The sequence below is a fragment of the Paramormyrops kingsleyae genome, chromosome 7 (genome assembly GCF_048594095.1).
Source record: "Paramormyrops kingsleyae isolate MSU_618 chromosome 7, PKINGS_0.4, whole genome shotgun sequence".
Taxonomy (NCBI): domain Eukaryota; kingdom Metazoa; phylum Chordata; class Actinopteri; order Osteoglossiformes; family Mormyridae; genus Paramormyrops; species Paramormyrops kingsleyae.
In genome coordinates, this window is record NC_132803.1 from 4,242,451 (window position 1) to 4,262,809 (window position 20,359).

Below are 20,359 nucleotides of genomic sequence, written 5' to 3' on the forward strand. Positions count from 1 at the left end.
TCCATATAATGTGATATATTAAAATAAATATGATAATCATTATTACAGAAACAGGGAAGGTATAAGTGATCCGCCATCCCGCTCCCCATTATGATCATTGTTCCGTCATAGTAAGAGCGGGAACAATGGAAGGTGTGGGCCTTTTTCTGCGATTAGCTAGTAGCCTCATCTTCGCACTTTATTTCGTGCAGGAGGTGCCCGGAATCAAAGGGGTAAATTAATAAGCAAATAAAACTCAAGAGATGGCAGATAGCAGCTATCTTTTGTTGCCTTACGCAGTCATTTGTCGTCTGTTTGGTTTCCTATGCCAATGGCCACTTTGTGGCGGGAAAATAAATAAATAAATAAATAAATAAATAATAAATAAATAAAAACTCAGGGAAGGAAAACGATATCAATCCTTCAATCTGTTTAATTAATGGGGGCTGTTTACTGTCCTCATTATTAATTCTGTCATTATTTGCTGAATTACATTTTGAGAACTATTATGTCGCAAGATTGCAATATACTTCATTTTAACTCCTGAAAGTAATTAGGCTAGACTTTTATGGAAATTTTTTATTTGTATTTTTTTTTTTTTAACAAAAGGAGGAAAATGCTTCGCGCTTGATAATATGTTTTTGAACAACAGAAAAACAGGGAAATTAAAGAAAAATTTATATTGTATGACCTCAAAGCCTCTGCATAGTTTTCTTATTTTTTTAAATCCCCTAGTTATAAATGTCTTTCCTTGGATTTATTCCAGTGTGATTTTCCTTCTTAATCATAGTAATTAATCGGTCTTTTAGTTATGATATCACGTCAAGCAGCACCTGCTGCTGATCGCACAGATACAGCCTGTGGTGGCACAATTATATTTAGCGAATGATAATTTTAAAGTTTTATTTTTTTTTTATTTATTATTTTCGGGACAAATCATACTCATGTGACATCCCAGTCTGTGCATTGAAAGTGGATTCCTTTTTTCCCCCTCCTCTCTAGTTAAACGTAGCTGTCGGCAACAGAAAGTTAATTTTGTATTTCAACGTATCTTTTATTAATTCTGTCGTTTGTTGCAGTAGCTGGGCCCCGGCACTAACGCGAGGAGCTGCATGCGCGTCGCCGAATCGGCCCGCACTCTTACCATGGCACCACGCTTACGTGAAGAGGACGGATTCTGATAAGTGCCGGAAAAATAGGTCTTTGTGACATTAATTAGCAATTTTCCCTTTGCAGGATCTGTCCCGGAGACATGTACTGGCCACCAAAAAGTCCAACAAAGGGTCTCCCCGAAGAATCCATTTTGATAGCCCTGGGGGTGTGCAATGCCACTGCAGGTCAGTGCGCTGGCGTGGCGTGGCGTGGCGTGTCTGCCCACACCTGAGCTTGGCGTCTCGTGTGATGCAGCCTTTAAGGCTCGTTCAAGAAGCCTATTTCTATTACTCAAAACCAAGTCGGAAAGTGCAGTGAGGGGGTATCCCATTGGGGGATGGGGTGGGACAAGCATTAGGGATGAACACTGGGAATGAGCATTCATAAAAACTAATATAGAGCAGAATACAAGGGACACCATTCTATCATCATTTTTAACCAGTTGATGCATTGGTTTTGGAATTATTTTTCAAACCAACAAATTATTGAAATATGTAAAGAATTATGTATTTAGGAAAAAATGGAAATAATTCATTACAAGATAGATTTGTATCAATTGTTATAAACAGTTATTTTTCTACACACACACACAAATATATATATGATATTTAACTCAAAATTAATTATTTTATTAGCAGATCTGATTAAATATTATCATTTGTATAAATGGTTAGGGATACAAATGTTTTAAGTACATAAACATAGCAATGGGTTTATGTATTTTATATTTAAAGTACTTACAATTGCATTTTTTATGTGCATATAAAGCCACGGATAAGTTGGTTTACTTTGGGTTTATCGCTAAACCTTACACCTTCAAGTGACAGGCTCTGAGGAAAGAGTCATTAGTGGCGAACTGATTTACTCGCCCCCTAATCATGTTGGTTAGAATTTAAGCCCTTTACCAACAGAGCTAAGAGCAGAGAGTAAACATTCGCCACCTGTGCAAAGCATCCTTACCTTTAAACGATGAAAGTTACGAAAACACAAGCAGCGTGATGGACATTAGCTTCCTCTTCCAGTTTTGACCTTGAGCGTAAAAATGCTTTTTTCTTTCTTTTTTTTTTTTTAATGAATGGATCGATTAATTAAAAATGTAGCAGTCTTCAGTGAGCTCTCCCGGCATCTCTGGTTTGAGTTATGACATTGGAGGATTTCTACAAAGGCAATACGAGTGGTTTCATTCACTTTTCCAGTCAGGGAGTCAACGATCCAAAACTGTGTTAAAGACGAGGTCATCCCCTGAGTGTCCTTAAAAGGCTGTCAGTTTAACCTGCCCTGAAAGACTCCTGGCTATTATTATATCTTATAAATCATTAAGAATGTTTAATTATTCTAAAATTTCAGAGAGGAAACGTTTGAGATGACACGTGGGAGGGGGGAGTTAATGGCCCATCAGGTCCCAGAACAGAGAGAGAAAATATTGAGGTTAGGTTTCTATTTTATTGCAGCGCCGAAGGGCTCAAAGACCAGAGCTGACGTTATGTGGTCAATACTTAATGTGGGAGAGCGGTGAGGGCGGCTCTCACCATTCTGCACAAGTCCAGTCAGCTATCTAAATATTTGCTATTGTGATTTTCTAGCCATTAATCAACTCACACTTTGTTAGCATAAATATGATTTTGACTTGCTAACATTTATTAACATTTAACATTGATATGTAATTGTGTGTTTTTATGTGGAATTAAGACAATAACGTAAAATCCTTACATTAGTGTGAACAATTGAAGTTGAAGAAAAAGATTTAAAAATACTTTTCATATCTTTACTCAAACAACTATTAAATATTTTTTTGCATAGTAATCAGATTAATATTGAGTGACTGACTCAAGGACTCATGAAATCACCGTGAATCCAACCGTCATGATCACAAGAAATTTCAACATTTATTTTTTGAAGCATTTATTATTTATGTGTTTCTGCTTTTGACATTGATTATATTCCATCTGATGACTAACAAAGTGATTGGCAGCTATACATATAAAACATGCACACATGTTGTTTTAAAGATTAAATCGAAGATTAAATCACTTTTTGCAAGAAGCGGACAGCAAAAAGACATCGGCATAAACGTGACCGTAGAGCAGACAGCTTCTTTCTCCGCCTCCTGTCGACTGTTCTGGAACATTCCGGAACATGGGAAGGCACGTGGCAGCCAGCTACGCGCTAGCCCGACATCAGGGCTGCCGGGCTTATTCCGAGACGTCGGGGGGGGCTGGTGCCTCTTAAAAAAGGGAGAGTGCGTCCCCTCGGAATGAACCCACGGCCCGGTTCCCTTATCTCCTCTGGCGGCGCTGCTTAATAGCACAAGAAAGGCATGTCAGGGACACGATAAGCAGAGGTGCGGTCGACCACGGTCTCCGGCCCCCCTCTCAGGCATCCTCACTATCTGTCAATTCTGTATAATTTCCCCCCTCAGAAATTGTGAATTTTTACCTGGACGCCCAGCTATGCCAGTCCATGACTCAGGTTCTGCCGCTATTGAGGTTCTCCTTATCTGAAGGGGAGGAAAACACAATTTTTAACTTAACAAGGAGACAGAGACTGCCAACGGGTGGTGTCCCACATGAGTGGCCCCCTTTTGTCTTTCTGGTTTTTTTTTCCGTTGACCCCGGGGGGTGCCACCCCAGGCCCGCTCCCCGCTTCCTGGAACACCATTCTGCATCCTCCCGCCTTTGTTTCCACCGAGGTGTCGGCCTCCTCGATTTCTGCTGCGTCAGTAAATATTTACTCTGCTTCCCTTTCCTAAAGCCTCCCCCCCCCCCACCAAATTGACGTGGCCGTAGAAAGTGACCTCCCCCCGCACCACCACCCAGTTTCCGTTGGTCAGTCAGCAAGGTGGGTGCGTGAGTCTGAGGCCGGGAGGCTCCTCAAACACACACGCGCGGACGGTGGCTAATCTGCACGCGGGACCCCAGAACAGGAAGAGGAAGTTGTTTCCTCTCGGCCCAGTAATAAATCACAGCTCGGCCCTGCTGCTAAATGGAGGCCCGGGACAAACAGAGTCAATAAATCCCTGTGACCTTAGCGGCTCCGAAGCCCCGACACGCGTGTGCGGCACACCGGCTGCTACTGGCCCCGATCGCACCCACTGATGAATGAGCTTCCTTCCTGCGGGGAGACAAAGGGCTCACAACGGTGCTTCAAAGCGCAGTGGAAAAGCAGACGTGCTCATCCTGTGACTTGCGCTGCATCTCTGTGTTTTAACAGCCTTGGGGGGGGGGGGGGGTGATGGTAGCCCCCGCTCTTTGTGACAGGGGGGGTGATGGTAGCCCCCGCTCTTTGTGACGGGGTAAGCAGAGGCCATACTGGTGCTTGAATCCAAATGCTGGCAAAAAATCATGGAGAGAGAGGGACCCTGAGAAGTGAGTTGGGTTCTAGCAAACATTTTATTTGGTGCTGTGAACCTGCGTTCCTTAAACCCTTAGAACAGAAAAGCAGAGTTCCACTTTAAGACAAAGACATTCAAGTAATTTTTTAGCAAAAGCTGTACATGGAACATTGCATCAGAGAGAAGCATAAGGTTAGACAGTAAAAAGATTGGAGACTGCGACCTCCCCCCCCCCCCCAAAATGTTTGTTATCTGAACTTACAGGTAGAACAAAAATGTGACATTTATTTTCAATAGCTAGAGGATCAGAAGTTGCCAAATATTTTTTTTTTATCATTTTAGTTTAGGAATAACCTTACTGGCAAAAAATGGACACACCTTTAATCATCTAAGCACACTGTTTACTGGAAGCTTTCCATCTCACGGCATACGAGGATATTTGCTGTTCTGCTGTCAAGCCGTTCGTACTGTCTGAATTGCTCCAGCGTAATTATCCAAATATTCTGCTAAGCAATCAGACTTTGATTTGAGACGAAGCCAACTGTTCTGGATGGGATTGTTCCGTTCGTACAGCTCTGCAATTTGTTACTGCGTACTGATGCTCAGATTATAGACAAGAGTTCAGAAGCAGCAAGGAAAATGTGTCACTTTCTACGTGTCATTTGGCTCTGAAACAAATAATTCTATATTATTTCACCCATTTCCTTTTCATGATAATAGCAAAAAAACCTTCATACTACTTTTTCAGATAAAAAAAAAACAAGCAACCTCAAAGTTTTATAGTACTTGCTGACTTGGGCAAACATAAAATGAAAAGTGAATTTTTCCAAAACAAACCCATCGTAAGAAAGATATTTAATATTTATCCAAAATCAATCCTCCTTTAATAGTTCTGCCTATATTTAAAATTGATTTGGCATTTACAACTAGTAGTTCCAATCATATTTGTATCCTACATTGGCCCTGCCCACTTTAAGTCCTTAGCCAATGAGTGAACGGGGAGCAGTCACATGGCCCAGCGTGCTTCAGGTTATCCTTCTCTTTCCTCATGCTAAAAGGTAAGATGGTTCTTAGGATCCCTTTGAGCCTGAAGTGTTTAGAGTCTTTCAAGAGGAGTCGGCCACAGGCATGGGAGTGATCCTTCCTGTCCATTCACTCCCGAGCAGACCCTCCAGAGAACGCCTTATCAGCCGATTGATACATTAGCCTTTAGCGCCTTAATAGGATCCATTTATCTCCGCACACTCCTACTTTAATTTTACAGGCTCTAAATGATGTATTTAAATGCCTGCGGAGATTGTGGTGTGCAGCGACGCTGGGCTGTAATCCAGTACAAAGCAAATGGCCGCTAATAGCTCGTCACCGGCTCATCCCTCCCCTCTTCATCTTCAGATGGTCTGGGCAGCTTCTGCTGCAGACAGTGCAGGACCGATTCACACAGGAAATACAAGACACAGGTTTGTGGTTATGAAGCAAGCTACCAAACAGCATTTAAACAGGTCAACACGGATACAGAAGCAGCAGTATTGAAAGCCACGAATCCATATTATGTTGCCTGTAAGAGCCGCCCGCTCTTACAGTTTCTGAGAGCTCAGATAGGTCCCCAGTTTTGTAAAGCGTTGTTAATAATTTGGAACTGATTGGCCACTTTATATAAACACATTCTGATGAGTTATTCTGGTGCTAGCCAGCGGGGATTTTCCTTTCTTGCAGCCTAATGGAATGATATCACAGAAGAAAACTGTCTTTTATATCAAGCAGGCTGCTCTTGTCCGCAGAGAGTTCTGTTCCATTCTCAGGGACACAGAAAGAGATGGAGTGTGATGCCTCTTGTTGGAGAGTCAATGATTAACAAAGCTAATTTGTTTTCTTTCCACTGCTAGTCAGCTGGTGGGCATTTGATTTAGTTTCTGCCCTTTTTCTGTAACCTCAGTTTTACATCTTCATACATTAACACCACTGATGATCAATTCAAATGTAAACCGCTTTTACAAAGCAGGTTCTTGCCGAAAGTTAGAAATACACATATTGAATGCATTTGTGACGTCACCCATGGCTTGTCCATTGTATATAATATTTTTAAGCTTTTTTAAAAAAAAATTTTGAGGGCTTTGCCATGAATGTTGGCATTCAAGGTTGACGTGGCCTCCTGCTTCAGTTTCTGATTCACTGGAGAGCTGGTGGGAAGCTGCTCATGACTGGAATGCTGAGTGATTTCTATTTGTGATGATTACCCAGAACAATAAATCTGTAATAACCTTCCTCCTCCACTCCCATGAAGGATAATAGAGGAGATGTCTTCTCATTAACCTTAATTCTCCCGTGTCCTCCTACGCCACGGTCTCCAGACAAAGACGAATCCGGTGTTCTTCCGGTTGACGTGGGGCCGCACGGAGCGCTTGTGAACACGTTATGGTCGACCGATAGATGAGGCCTGGTCCCTTAATTGTTTAATTCTTCAAAATCGATTCTGTCCAGGTAATTAAAGGCCATGAATGGATAATCATTATGCGGTGACTTGTGAAATGTGAAAGTCTACGTCCGTGTTCATTTTTACGTCTTTATTACCGTTTAATCGTGCCAGGTCCAGTGCTGGACTGACTTACACTTACTTTTGCCTGGCTAGATGTGTCATCTGGAAGATATGAATGTGGAGATGGTTTTAAGGTCATCCATGCATTTCTGAGCCTGGAGCATGGAGCAACATGGAGACAAGGGTCAGGTGGTAAAGAGGTGACGTCAAAGAGACACGGGCGTGACACAAACATGGTGAAGAACCCTCCCTGCCTCTCTATGGCCTTGTGAAGTACTAATGTGTGACTGCGAATCCAGATCAAACTTGCACCTGGGTTGGCTTTTGCACAAAGAAATGAAAGCTGTAGGATGGGACTGAGCGCATGTAGAGCATGAACACCTGTGAGAGGACAGCAGCCCAGAATCAGCCTCAGAAACAGGCCTTATGGTCACACGTAAGTCCAGCAGTTAAGATAAACATCCTGCACTGTAACAAATGACCAGTAATGACTAGTAAAACCTTTAAAAAGTTGCTTTTGATAATGAGTGTCACAGGAATCCTTAATGTCCATTAGATAAATTTACACTTAGTGCTAAAACGAATTAGTCACCCACAGGGACAGGGTAGAACTGACTTGGAGGCTGGCCGCGAGCCAGAATTTTGTCAAATTTTTCCTGTTTTGGTACAGACTACAGGGCAAAGGATTAATGGGACAATTTAGGGAGGGGGGTCTATATATATAACTGGCAGAAAAAAACAAAGTGAAAGTTTTGTTTTAGTGAGGCCAAATGTGAATGCATTAGAAATTTCGGGTTTATTCACCAGAAGCAAATTCACAAATGCCAATAGAAAATGACTGACTGCGCTGCGCAGGTCAGGGAACCAGAAAGATGGCCTTTCTAATCAGGAGGAGGACAGCAGCTAGAGCCCAGGTAAGGGTGCGCTTAGATGCCAAAGCACCCGCGAAGCGTTTACGTTCGTACACAGCGATTAGCATAGCTGTTAGCGTCCTGCTAGGCCTCATCAACCTGTTCCCCAGTAGGACTCGCAGCCTCCACAGCCATATGGTTTCATGATTTATGCCGATTATCATCCATTCCAAAGCCTCCATCACCGGGCAGAAATGTGCTCGATGTAGTGCACTGAAAACTGGACTTTGGCACTAGCAGACTGGAAGTTTAAATCCTTATGAAATTTACTTATGAAAGTAACTTTCCCGTGTCCTTGATACAAATGCATAACCCCAGCCACTGTAGCTAAATTGTTGCTTTCATAAATGGGAGAAACTTTAAATCATTCTCCTTAGTAGAGATAATTACGCCATTTTAAAAAGGTACACAGTGTTATAAAGCGGACAGTAATTGTGGTCACAGGTGCTCTGTGGCTCGTTTCATGAGCATTGAAAGACGTCCATCTCTGTGCAGTTCTGAAAGGATTCCTCTGAGATTATTGAGTTTTTTGGCTGTTAGCAGAGGAGTGGGCGAGAATACGCAGATGCGGAGATGGGTCCACCTCGAGGTGTTTGTGGAGATCAGCGCGCGCTGGTGCTGACTTCTGAAAGGACTTTGTGAGCCCTGGAGTCTAATCTCACCCAGCAGTCCTGCCCCCCATCACTGTTGCCTTTGCTCGGTCCCGGGATGGGAGGTTCGCCTTGACAAATCTATTTGAAAAAGCCGTCCCCCTTCACTCTGTACGGTAGGGAGCTGGGGCCTTTTGAAATTCCACCCCCCCACTCCCCGCCTTAACCGAGGCCCAGCAGACATCTTCTTCCAGGGAGAATGAATTATGGGCGACACAATGGGACACTTGATGTGCTAGTCAGGGATCTGTCCGCAGCACCAGTGGATTCCGCGCTGCCCCGCCTGCACCTTGGAAATCAACCAATTCGCTACGTGTGCATCTGCCCACTCTATCGGCCCAGTAAAGGCTCCTCACCAAGCGGGAAGACGTGGCGATAACACGGCTAACAAGTGAACGAAATGCACGTTTGTTCAGCACTTTTGCTTTGTGTTTCGTGCGGAAAACCTTCGCATTGCTCACGGGCCTCTACTATCGACGCATGCTTTCCGGAATGATTCGTAGCGCTGCTTCCGAGGAGAGCCAGGAATGACTTTGTGACTCCTTGCACACCCTGCAAGACAAACATATAGACAAACAAATATATAACATAAGCTAATTGAGGTCTTCCAGCTCGCCTTACAATGAACCTTTTAAGTGACTCCCTTCCATCTTTGCTTGAGCTGAGTGGCCATGCCATGCTGATGGATGCTTATTGGTCCCTAATTAACAGTCCCCCCCCCCCAACAGGAAGAGGTGATTCACATGGATACACATGCAAGAATCTAGATCAGATTTATTTAGGTGCTTTTCAACTTAATCAGCATCATATCACATGGAAAACAGACCAGAAAAATCGAAATGCTCAGAGGAATGTACAAAATATTTATGAAAAGCTAGACACTCGACATCTAACAGGGACCATTTTCCCCCCTTAATTAAACCCTTTGATAAATCATGAGATTTTAGTTATTGGCTGTAAAAAGGAAGAGCCGACATATTCCATGGAACAAAAGAAGCGTGAATGCTCGCCGAGGGCTATTCTTTGTGTGTAAACGAGTTGTTATGTATGCATCTACTGCATCTCTTTTGCCTTCCAATCAGATTCCCCTCAGGGGTGAGCTCATTGGCTTGTTACGCACTTCCCAAGTACCAGTGATCCCCATTGGTTGGGGCTTTGACGTCATCTGGCCGCTTACTGGCCGAGCACTTGCCGGTGGGAGGGGATGAGAGGCCACTGGGAGGGGCCTTGTGACCAGGGTGTGTCGGGTCTCTGGGAGGGTCAGAACTCAAGGTGGGAGGGGAGTACTTATTATTGCAGGATTAGTGACATTTCATAGTGGGGGTGATAGACACATCTAGATTGGGGGATGAGTAATTGCGTTTTATGTAAATCTTCAATACCACATCTATAATGCATTACTTCCATAGTGCAAAATTCAAGCTATGTTAAACCCATTTGCACATGTATTTACATACATCAGCAAACATACCCACAGAATAACTAATACTAACAATCTCTCATGTGCCACTTCCTTCATACCAAACCATTACTTGTGACATCATAATTCTTGCTGAGAATCATTAAATTATAATTCCCATATGGCAGAAAGAATCGCTACAACCAATAAAATAAACAGTCGCTGCATAATAAGGGACAGACTTAATTTAATTAGGTTGTGTGGTTTTTTTTTTGTCATCTTTGTGGTTTGTTTGGTACAGTGAAACAAGGCAGCTTTTTAATGCGTGATGTTATACTGGGGCTTTATAAGCTATAGAGCGGGACACTCGATAAACCGTGATTAGGAACATGACGCACGTTGATGATGTATTTTATTATTATTTGCTGATACATACTAAGTGTAAGAGGGGATGTCAGTGTTACGGGGTGTTAAATTGGATGCAGTTTGGGGGGGGATGTGGATGCAAATTCTATAAACCTGTGATGGCATCCACCCCCCATCTCACCTGCTGGGTTACAGCGCCCGCACCCGCCTCCCATCCCCCACACCGACCAGCCATGCCCCCAGCCCCTCCAGCAGCCGGCCTGGCCCAATCTCTGCAGGTCACATGACCACCTACCACCTTCATGCTCAATAATTTATTCACTCCCCCCCCACGCACACACACACACACACACACACCCACGCAGGTTTTTTTTTTTTACATCCATTTGCTCTCATATACATTTTACAATGTAGAAGTGTGTCATTTGTGGTTTGTCAGTGTTACACAATGTTTTTTAGCCGGAGGAGCTGAATGTATCTGGCTTTGTTACGCGATGCTAATGTCTGCCGCCTGTATATTCTGTCCGTAATATTTATTTACTTCGAATATTAATGTCTGTGCACCATCCCCACAAGCATTACAGCCTGTATTGTTCATTTCAAAGCACACACAGACACGTTTGTTTACCTATAATTGTGGGGTGTTCACATTGACTGTCACATTTTGCAGTGTATGATGAAGCTCAACAAGTCCCAAAAACATATGCAGAGACTAGCTTCCACTATATCTTTGAGATGTCCCCACTAGGTCTGCTTTTCAAGGTTTCCTGTCCTCCAAGTGACATTTCTGACAAGGTTAGGAAAGCGTGTACAGGCAAACATACACAGGAAATATATCGAGGACTGACAGACTACAAACACTGCATATCATGATTTATGATCATATCATTATATCATTATATATGTGCCTGAAAATCTGAGAATTTTCTCTTGCCTTTGGTTATTGGGTGCCTGGATAAATGGACTGAACCATTCCCTTCTGTGTGCGTTTGGGGGGGGGGGGGGGGGGGCAGGTCGCAAGGCACGACGGAGACATGCGCTTGGTGGAGTCCACCGCTTAACAACAGCACTGCTTGTTGTGTTTTTAAATACGGTAAACCTTGGCTCCGCTCCACACTTGCTGGAGCTGACGGTCATGGTGTGTGTGTGTGTGTGTGTGTGTGGAGGGGGGGGGGGGGTTCATATTAGGTGGCGATGAGAAGATGCCCTTCCCCCCGCTCTGTCATGGCGGAAGGTCATGACGGCGCGGTCTCGCGGGCCCGGTGAATTTTATCAGCCACGAGCCACGCTGAAGCCAGTCCAAATACGCAGATGAGCTTGAGGGGAAAGAGCAGGGAAGGAAATAAATAAATAAGACTTAAATCCCCTGCCTGGGATTTAGCGTCTCTCCGGTTATGACCGCGAGTCATCTGGACGGCGCTGGATGCAGCCTGAAAAAGCTCCCGTAAGGAGATCCGGCTCAGACCCAGAACAATGCGGAGCCCGCGAGAGCCCCGGGCGGCCCAGCACCCTCTGCAGCCGCCATGCAGCCCAGACAATGCGTCCGGTAATGCCGCATTTCTCAGAGCGCCGGATGGGCAGTGTCCTGATTGGCTGCTTAGCCAGCTGGTATGAAACCAAACTGAATGGTTTAGCCGTGCCGGGGAATTTGCAGGGGTCTCCAATGGAGACTGAGGCTGAAGAAGCATTCAGAGGTTTAATTTCAGACCCTTGTTCCCTTTGAGGCCGGTTTGTTTGTGGAGCAGCCGCGCCTGCAGCAGGAAAGCGCGGATTCCCGGCGATCCATTCGCCAGGAGACGGCAGAGGTGACATATTTCATGGCGAGGCGACCCTCTCGCGACGAATCGCGTCAGCCTTGATTAATGAGCACAAAGAGATGATGCGCTTACTGTAAATAGTGGAAATTGTTAACAAATGTATCTTAAACGTGCACCTCAGCTTTGATTATGGGCCCAATTATATCACAGACGTCTGAAAGGCAGTTGCCTCTCGCCTGTAATTGCATTCGTATTGAGCAAAAGGCTTTTGTTTTTTAAACATAAGATGTTGTGGCAGTACTACACTGAAAATGGTTGCTTTTTTAAGCACCTTGTTGATGAATAGCTGTACTCACAAAATTCGAGATATCAAAAAATTTGTAACTAATGTCAAATGTCAAAATTTCTACCCACAGAACCGGCAATTATGAAAAGTGCTAATTGTGAACATCCATGGTGACACAGGAGTTTCGCTGGGGCCCAGCAAGTGTGAGAAAATAAACAGGCGTGTCGAGAGGAGCCTTGCCCTTATGGAAGGTTCTGCAGTAGATCAAGTGCATGGCAATGAGGGGATCTTTGCCTTTCCTCAGCTGAGGGAGAGGAGGTTAGGGTGCCAGTCCGTCAGCTTGGTGACCTGTGGTGATGAATGGCGAGAGGGCGAGCGGCACATCATGGTCAGATTGATAGCCATGTGGTGACAGCCACGACGTGAAAGCCAAAATCACAAAAACCATAAATAAAAAATTCAAAAATGCTACAAAAATGGGGCTAAAATAATGAAACAGGTTTTTGGCCCAGTTATGAAAACTGAACAATTATGGTATGTTTGACATTGTTTCATTTTTATTTCTTAGTTTCTGAATGGTCGAAGTAGACAAGTGAACAAAAAATGTCCATGCCAAAAGCATTTTTTTTTTTTTTCTTCTAAAAAACTCATTTCAAAATGTCCTGATGTACTTGGAGAACAGATGCAATAAATGTTCATGTAGAAATGTAATATTTATATCTGCCTGTTCATAAACAGATGAAAAAACAGATCATGTCACAAATCATCCTTCCCAAAAGACTTTTTGCATTTTGCTGGATATTCTCTAAGCACTTAAGCTGAGCTAGAAGTGATCTCTCTTCCATATGTTAATAAATGAAGAACACCCAAGGTCTCCATCCACCAATGAGATGAGGGATCAGTCTCATGTGACTCGTTCACCAAAACACATGTGAAAATTTGAAAAAGTTCCGAGCTCAAAAGCTGGAACTGCCTCCCTCCCATCCCTGACCCTCATACAAAAACATGTGTCTATCTTCAAAAAAAAAAAAATATGCAGAGGACGGTAGGATCAGGTGTTTCCGCTCCTGCATAATTCCATGTTGCATCAGATGATAACAATTGAGCTTGGAGGTGGTGTGACAGTCAGACAACAGCTTCTCAGCTGTGTTTAGGCAGAGTATCGGCGGCGCCTTTTATCTGAGAAATCGGAGTGCAGACTCTCACTTACAGCCCTCCACAGTGGCATTTCCAAGGCTCTTAGCGGCGAGGTGAGATGCAGCCACCTCTCAAGGCAGCGGTAATGAGTGAACATGTTCGTTTCCATGTCCAACTCATTTTACTAAAGGTGATGTGAAAATCTGCAGCCGGCTGCAGGAAAAAAAAAAGAAACGTCATGACCTTATGGTGCCTTATAGTCCCTCTTTCTCCCATCTGTCACATTTCTTCACACCATCGCTTATCATCCTGCAGTAAAATTTCTATTTTTTATTTGCATTGAATATTATGCCTGTAAAGAAGCTGCTGCACCACTTTTCCATGTTATGTCGTCCATCCCTCCATCCCTCCATCCATCCATCTTCCGACCGTTTACTTTAGCCAGGGTCCTGAGGGCTGTTTTCAATCATTAATAAATATTTCCTTTTATCCCTCTACATTCAATAATGTTGTTGACTTTCAAAGTGGTAAAAACATCGTTTCTGATCTTTTCTTCATAATCTCATAGATTCATGTCTTCAGCTCTTCCGGTCAATCCTCTCTCATTAGGCTTTGGAGTAAAGCAATATGGAGTTTCCAGATTAAACCTGTATTTCATTGTAAACTTTTATGAATAACTTTAATCTAACAGGGAACATGGCAGAGTTATCAGAATTATACAGCAATAAAAACATTTCATTTTTCATGGCAAGTTTGTGACATGAATAATGTAGTAATACATATTTACTTAATGCAGTAATTACCCAGTAACTAAGTGTTTCTTAAGTACTGATCATTCATGAATGACATAATGATGATAGTTCATTTCATATAGAAACCTATATTAGTTCAGGCTTTGTTCTTGAGTAGTTAAAACGTAATTTTGCCCCCTCAGGTACTTACCATTATTAACTAGTTAGTTAACTGTTAACTAATATAATGCCTGAATGGTATACATGAATTGCTATGATAGATTAATGGTGAACAAGCATAGGATCAGTATGTAACTAACACTTAGTTACTGGTTAATTAATGCATTAAGAAAGTGTGTACTACTACACTATTCATGTCCCCTCAAGTAAACCATTTTTACTCTGGATTAAATGAACTTTTCTGTTATAATGGTTAAATTCTTGTTGATGTCATTATTTCTAAGTGACATAATTTGTACAGGTGCTACATTAATAATTTTCTCACAGACTGAAGGGTAACTATTTTTTCCAAGTTAAGATTTGGAAACTGAATGCTATTTTCTATATACTGGGGTCAGGTGCAAACTTTTTAATTTGAAGATGATTTTTGCCCCATCACCTGATGGATGAGTCTGGGTGTGCCAGGCCGCGTTGTGCCAACTGTAAAGTTTGGAGGAGGAGGGATAATGGTATAGTTTGGTTAATAGTAATGGTTGTTTTTCAGGGGTTGAGCTAGGACCCTTAGTTCAAGTGAAGGGAACGCTTAATGCTTCAGCATACCCAGACATTTTGCACAATTCTATGCTTCCATCTTTGTGGGAACAGTTTGGGGAAGGCCCTTTTCTGTCTCAGCATGACTGTGCCCCAGTGCACAAAGCAAGGTCCATAAAGACATGGTTGGGTGGGTTGGTGAGGAAGAACTAGACTGGCCCACACAGAGCCCTGACCTCAACCTCATCAAAAACCTTTGGGTTGAACAAAAACGGAGATTGTGAGTCAGGCCTTCACATCCAATACCAGTGCCTGACCTCAGAAATGCTCTTCTGGATGAATGAGCAAAAATTCCCACAGACACACTGCAAAATCTTGCAGAAAACCTCCCCAGAAGAGTGGCAGCTGTTATGGCTGTAAAGGGGGGGCAGCTCCATATTGATGCCTATGGATTTAGAATGGGACGTCATAAACGTTCCTGTAGGTGTAATGACCAGGTGTCCCAATAGTCCATGTAGTGTATATGATGAGTTATGTGTATGACATATAGAGTTATAGATCATGTGTGCTTTCCTTCAAATAACAGTCATGTTACAATTTAAATAGGAACTCATCATTCATCCATCCATCTGCCAGGATCACGTATCTAATTCAGGTTCATGGTGCACCTGGAACCTGAAGTGCAGGGGGCAGCCTAGATGGGATGTCTGTACATTTGAAATAGAAATTTAACAAGAAAAATGGAGATCTACAGGATTGTTTGGTTGTGTACATGTGAGCTCGTAGCTAAACTGTGGCAGATAATGTGTGTTTTGTTCCTTTCACAGAGACCCCTGCCAGCCCATAAATGCCCCCCCCAGACGGAGCTGATGAGATGGGCAGCAGGGGCCCGCAGACTGGGGGCCGTTATCAAAATACCCACCTTAACTTCATTAGGGGCTCATCAAGCATCCACCCCCCTTGCCCCCAGCGATCGCTTTGTCAGCCCGTCGGAGCGGGTAAATGAGTGTATTCCTGCCGCGCAGGTCAACATCCCGCATGCCTGATTAGGCTCCCCCCACCCCCCACCAGGGCCCTGGGAGGGAGACTCTTTCCCTTAATTGAGAGAGATCCCCCCCCCCCACTAACACACACACCCCCAACAGAAATAAATTCTTTTGTACCGTGCTGACAATGAATTGCGTTACAGAGCCACACTAGAACTTAAAAATTATATTGACTGGTAATAAATTAAAATGTTTAATAAATATTATTTGATAATAAATCATCAATAATTAGCAGTTAAACATCTCCGTTTGATATTCCGTAAATGAATTTATATATCAACGTAAGTATTTACACTTCAACCTACACAGAGAAAGCACAGGCTAAATTTACGTCATAACCAATTTTGTGTGAATTGGTCATATTTGTCAATTGGGTTGTCAATGACTTGAGAATACTTAGTAAGTATATACATTATTACAGGCATTTCCCAGGTTATGAATGAGATCTGAGTTTGTGTTCAAGTCGAATTTGTAAATCAGAAAAACGTAGATAATAATAATAATAATAATAATAATAATCATTATTATTATTATAATACAGTATGTATTGTCCTGTACCTCGAGCCAACGGACCGCTGAAGTCACACAGTGTTTTCCAGGAGCATCACAAGGTGAGGTTTGTTATTGTCATTGTTTTTAATAGAATATTTTATATAACAGGCTTTATGCCAAGTCCGTTTGTAAGCACTAGCTGCCTAAAGTCGGACGTGCCGAGGACTGTCTGTACTGAAACAAGTGATTCATTAGTTGCTTTCAGCATAATTACCTTAAGAAACAGCTGCTTATTAAATAAACAAACATGTCAATATGTAAAGAAAATGGTATAAATGAAAGTGATAAACACTGACTTCTACAATTTGAATTAATCTATTTGAATTTAAATTGACAGGGAGAGATATTTGTTTGGGGGGGGGGGTTTGAAAGTGTCTCCCATTTGATATTCTGAGTGCCCCTTTTTGATCACTGACGATCACGCAAAATTAACTCCCCACCCGCCCCTCCACGGTAGAGCACCTGCTCCTTCAAACGTCTCTGCATGGTCTGTGTGCGGGTAATCCTGAACAGGTGTTATAACATGCTGAACCATCGCGGTCACGTCTCCGAAGGTAATCAACTAAGCAACACCGATCCTACAATGTTATAATCCCTAATCTGGTTGCACCCCCAATCCCACACCTGTTGGTACATTCTAGAGGCCATCGTACTGTCTGAATCCACAGCAGCAGCACCCTCTCTGATGGTTGTGCCTAACTGACCAGGGGGGGCAGGAACCGGTACCATAGCTAAAATGGCAAATCTTGGGCTTAAAATCATCCTTAATGCTTCAGTGCATCTCTATTTTTTTTAAAGGTAATTGCGATGTAATTTGCACACAGATCATATTTTAATAATTTTTATCTTAATAAAAACGATCCATCTGCATGCCTGTCAAGTGGATTTCTGGTGGTTTCATTTCTATTCATTTAATTTATTTGTTTTTCTTTCCCTATTTGTAAATTGGCCAAAGCTTCTCGAAAAACCATGCAGAACCATAAACAGCTCTTATCTAATTAGCCATGGGAGGTGATTTGCCACCCTGATTTGTGCTCCTGTTGTCTGCCAAAAGTTACAGTGCAGCTTGCAGATTACATCTTTTCGTCTGTATGTCCGCGGCCCCTCTCGCCGCAGTCTGTCGCTTCGAGGATGTGCAGATGCACGCCGATGTCGGACGCAGGATTATTTCACGCGGTCCCTCACCCAGGTCACATGGGGCTGAGCAGGATACGAATCCTGGGGGGCAGGGATTTGGCCAGGGGCAACAGCCTGACTATCGTCGATCACATGACCACTAATTATGGAGCTTACTGAGCCTCACAGTGAAAAGGATCAGCCCCAGCCCCCCCCCCCCCCCACTCGTCGGCCCGACTGCTTCTGAAAACCTTTAGTGGTAAATTCTTGGGATACACAGAGACACTTTTTCTGTTAGCATTTGCCACACAAATTTTTAAAAATGACATAAAGGTAAGCAAAAAGAAAAGTGCAAAAAGAAAAGTGCAAAAAGAAAAGTGCAAAAAGAAAAGTGCAAAAAGAAAAGTGCAAAAAGAAAAGTGCAAAATACTTAGCGAACGTTAATTGAGGGTGACACCAGCTGTTGCGGCACATCTTTGACACATCTAAACGATTATTGTCTGGCACCACACTGCTATCGGGCAGTAATTAGTACAGCTAACATCGCAGATGAAGGAGTCAAGTCTAGAATCGCAAGAGATTTCAAGGGTCTTATCGGGTAAAGGTTGGAGGGGCAATCTCCCTGCTGGTTTAATCTGATGCTATGTCCGCGGCGATTTGCTGAAATCCACAGTGACCTTTCACCCCAATGTGTCACCGTTGGTCGCATGCCAGATCCACTCCCGGCGCCATCGGCTGAGGGACGACCGCCCGTGACAGATCTGACACCACCCCACTCCAAACATGCCCCATTCCTGTCAGCCGGATTTCCGTTTGCGAGATTTTATATGACCAGAATAATCCCGCAGATAACGAGCCCGTTTCTGTTAGCTTCGGTACCGACGCACGACAATTAATCATCTCAATTCCTGAATATAGAAAAAAGTCAGAACAAAGATTTCTCTTTAACCAACTTCCAGTGTGAAGATTTCGCAAAGACTATTAGAGAAGTTAATTATGTCTCTGTGGGTCTGAAACACAGTCCTCAGAGGGCTGAACGTACGGTGTCTCTCATTCCAGGCCATTTAACTTGCTTAATTGATCCAATTAGCAATTAATCCTGCACACTATTTATACTTATGACTTTCTGTGACATCACTTAAATAAAATACTCTGTTTGCAAGATATTAGGCACAAAGAGTCCCCATTAAAAAGTTAAACAAGGAGCAACATCAATACTATTCTGAGCAATCAAGAGGAGTAGTTGAAGTAAAAATCCATAACGTACTTTCCTGCAGAGTTTGAGACGCCTATATTCGAAGTATTTCTTACTGTGGAAAAAATCAATTTCTCATATAATTAAAGGAGAGATAATTATCAATTTTGTATTAAAATATCTTGAAGTATAACACTAGCCGTAAAGTCTCGTTGTTCGCTAAACCCCATATGGAAGTCAGTATGTGTCCGTGGCCACACTCCTAGGGACCTCTGTGGTGTTAGATAGCACCCCCTAGTCTCTGCAGAACCATTCCATATGTAGACGAGTTCTGCACCCGGAGAAGCCTTTCTGTGCACCACTGCTTCACTGACCTGTTATGTTTGTACTTGAGGCCTTCCGGTCAACTTTTTCTCCGCGAACCTCTATTATCAACGAGGCATTTTCAGCAATAAGTCATATAGGTGTTTTTTTGTCTTTGTAAACTCCAGGTGCTGCATTCCTAGAGGGTGGCTGTTTCTGAAATGCTGGAAGCACCACGTCTGGCACAGCGCCGAAGACTTGCATCACGTACCTTGGGGCATGTTTGTGTGCTGGATGTATTCATTCGTAGCTATAGGTGATTCACTGTATGGAAGATCAGGCTGTTTGCAATACTGAGCAGGGACACCTGATGCACTGGCCAGTGAGTTCATCATTCCACTAAAACCAAAAGAAGAAACACGTTTTAGTAGGTAACAATGAAATGTATTTAGACGAATATGTCAACGTTCAAATGAAGACAACAAAAAACAGGTTTCTTTCAACAGTATATTTCAAAATCCAAGCAAAATCGTAACCATTTGAATGTCTTTCACAGTCAAACCTCTGACGGACAGCCGGTCACATGTGACTCACCAGTTTTACATGATTGTACTTCTAGGGAACAGCAGTGACCCTCCGGTCCAGCCTTTGCTGACATGTTCTAATATAGCAAAACTCCCCAGGACGACCAGCTTAACTCAACTATCTACCTTCATTTGCTCTTCTGCTTAAAAAACTGACTTTGCACATGATCAGACAGCAGCCAGCAGATTACTAGTTTTCTGCAGTGACGCTGAGGATGTCCGTGGGGGAGGTGGGCTGGGCGTGGAGGGGGTGGAGTAATGGCACCCATGTAGCGCAGTCGAATCCCCGACCCCCGCTTGCTGAGTGGTCCTAATGAAAATGTTAGACCTCTAAATAAAAGGGGAGGGAACTCTGTGCCTTGGCATAGCTCCAGTTCATGGCCAGGCTCCACCGAACTTAGTCTCGGTTCAGTGCCCACGGCGGTCACGACTAGCATAGCTTGGGGGTGACCTCTTGGCCGGGGACCACTCCTACCTCATTCCGATCTGACGCCCCCCCTTTTATTCCCTCGCCTTTTATCCCCCCTCCCTCACCCTCCTCATCCGGCCGTATAAATATTAAACTCCATTTCAGGAACAAACTGGCTGCGTGAACGAGCCGAGTTAATGATCGACTCTGG

At 43.3% G+C, this 20,359-nt stretch overlaps 1 long non-coding RNA gene across 2 annotated transcripts; it reads right to left on the reverse strand.

Moving 5' to 3' along the window:
* Positions 1-2,992: 2,992 nt before the first annotated feature.
* LOC111859850 (uncharacterized) lies at positions 2,993-20,036 on the reverse strand. Of its 2 annotated transcripts, none has more exons than XR_002841911.2 (4): positions 19,750-20,036; positions 19,427-19,554; positions 3,568-3,628; positions 2,993-3,425 (listed from the first exon to the last, which is right to left on the reverse strand). It is a non-coding gene; the product is annotated as an uncharacterized lncRNA (long non-coding RNA). The 2 variants fall into 2 exon arrangements; XR_002841912.2 differs by having other exon boundaries at positions 2,993-3,428.
* Between the last annotated feature and the right edge of the window lie 323 nt (positions 20,037-20,359).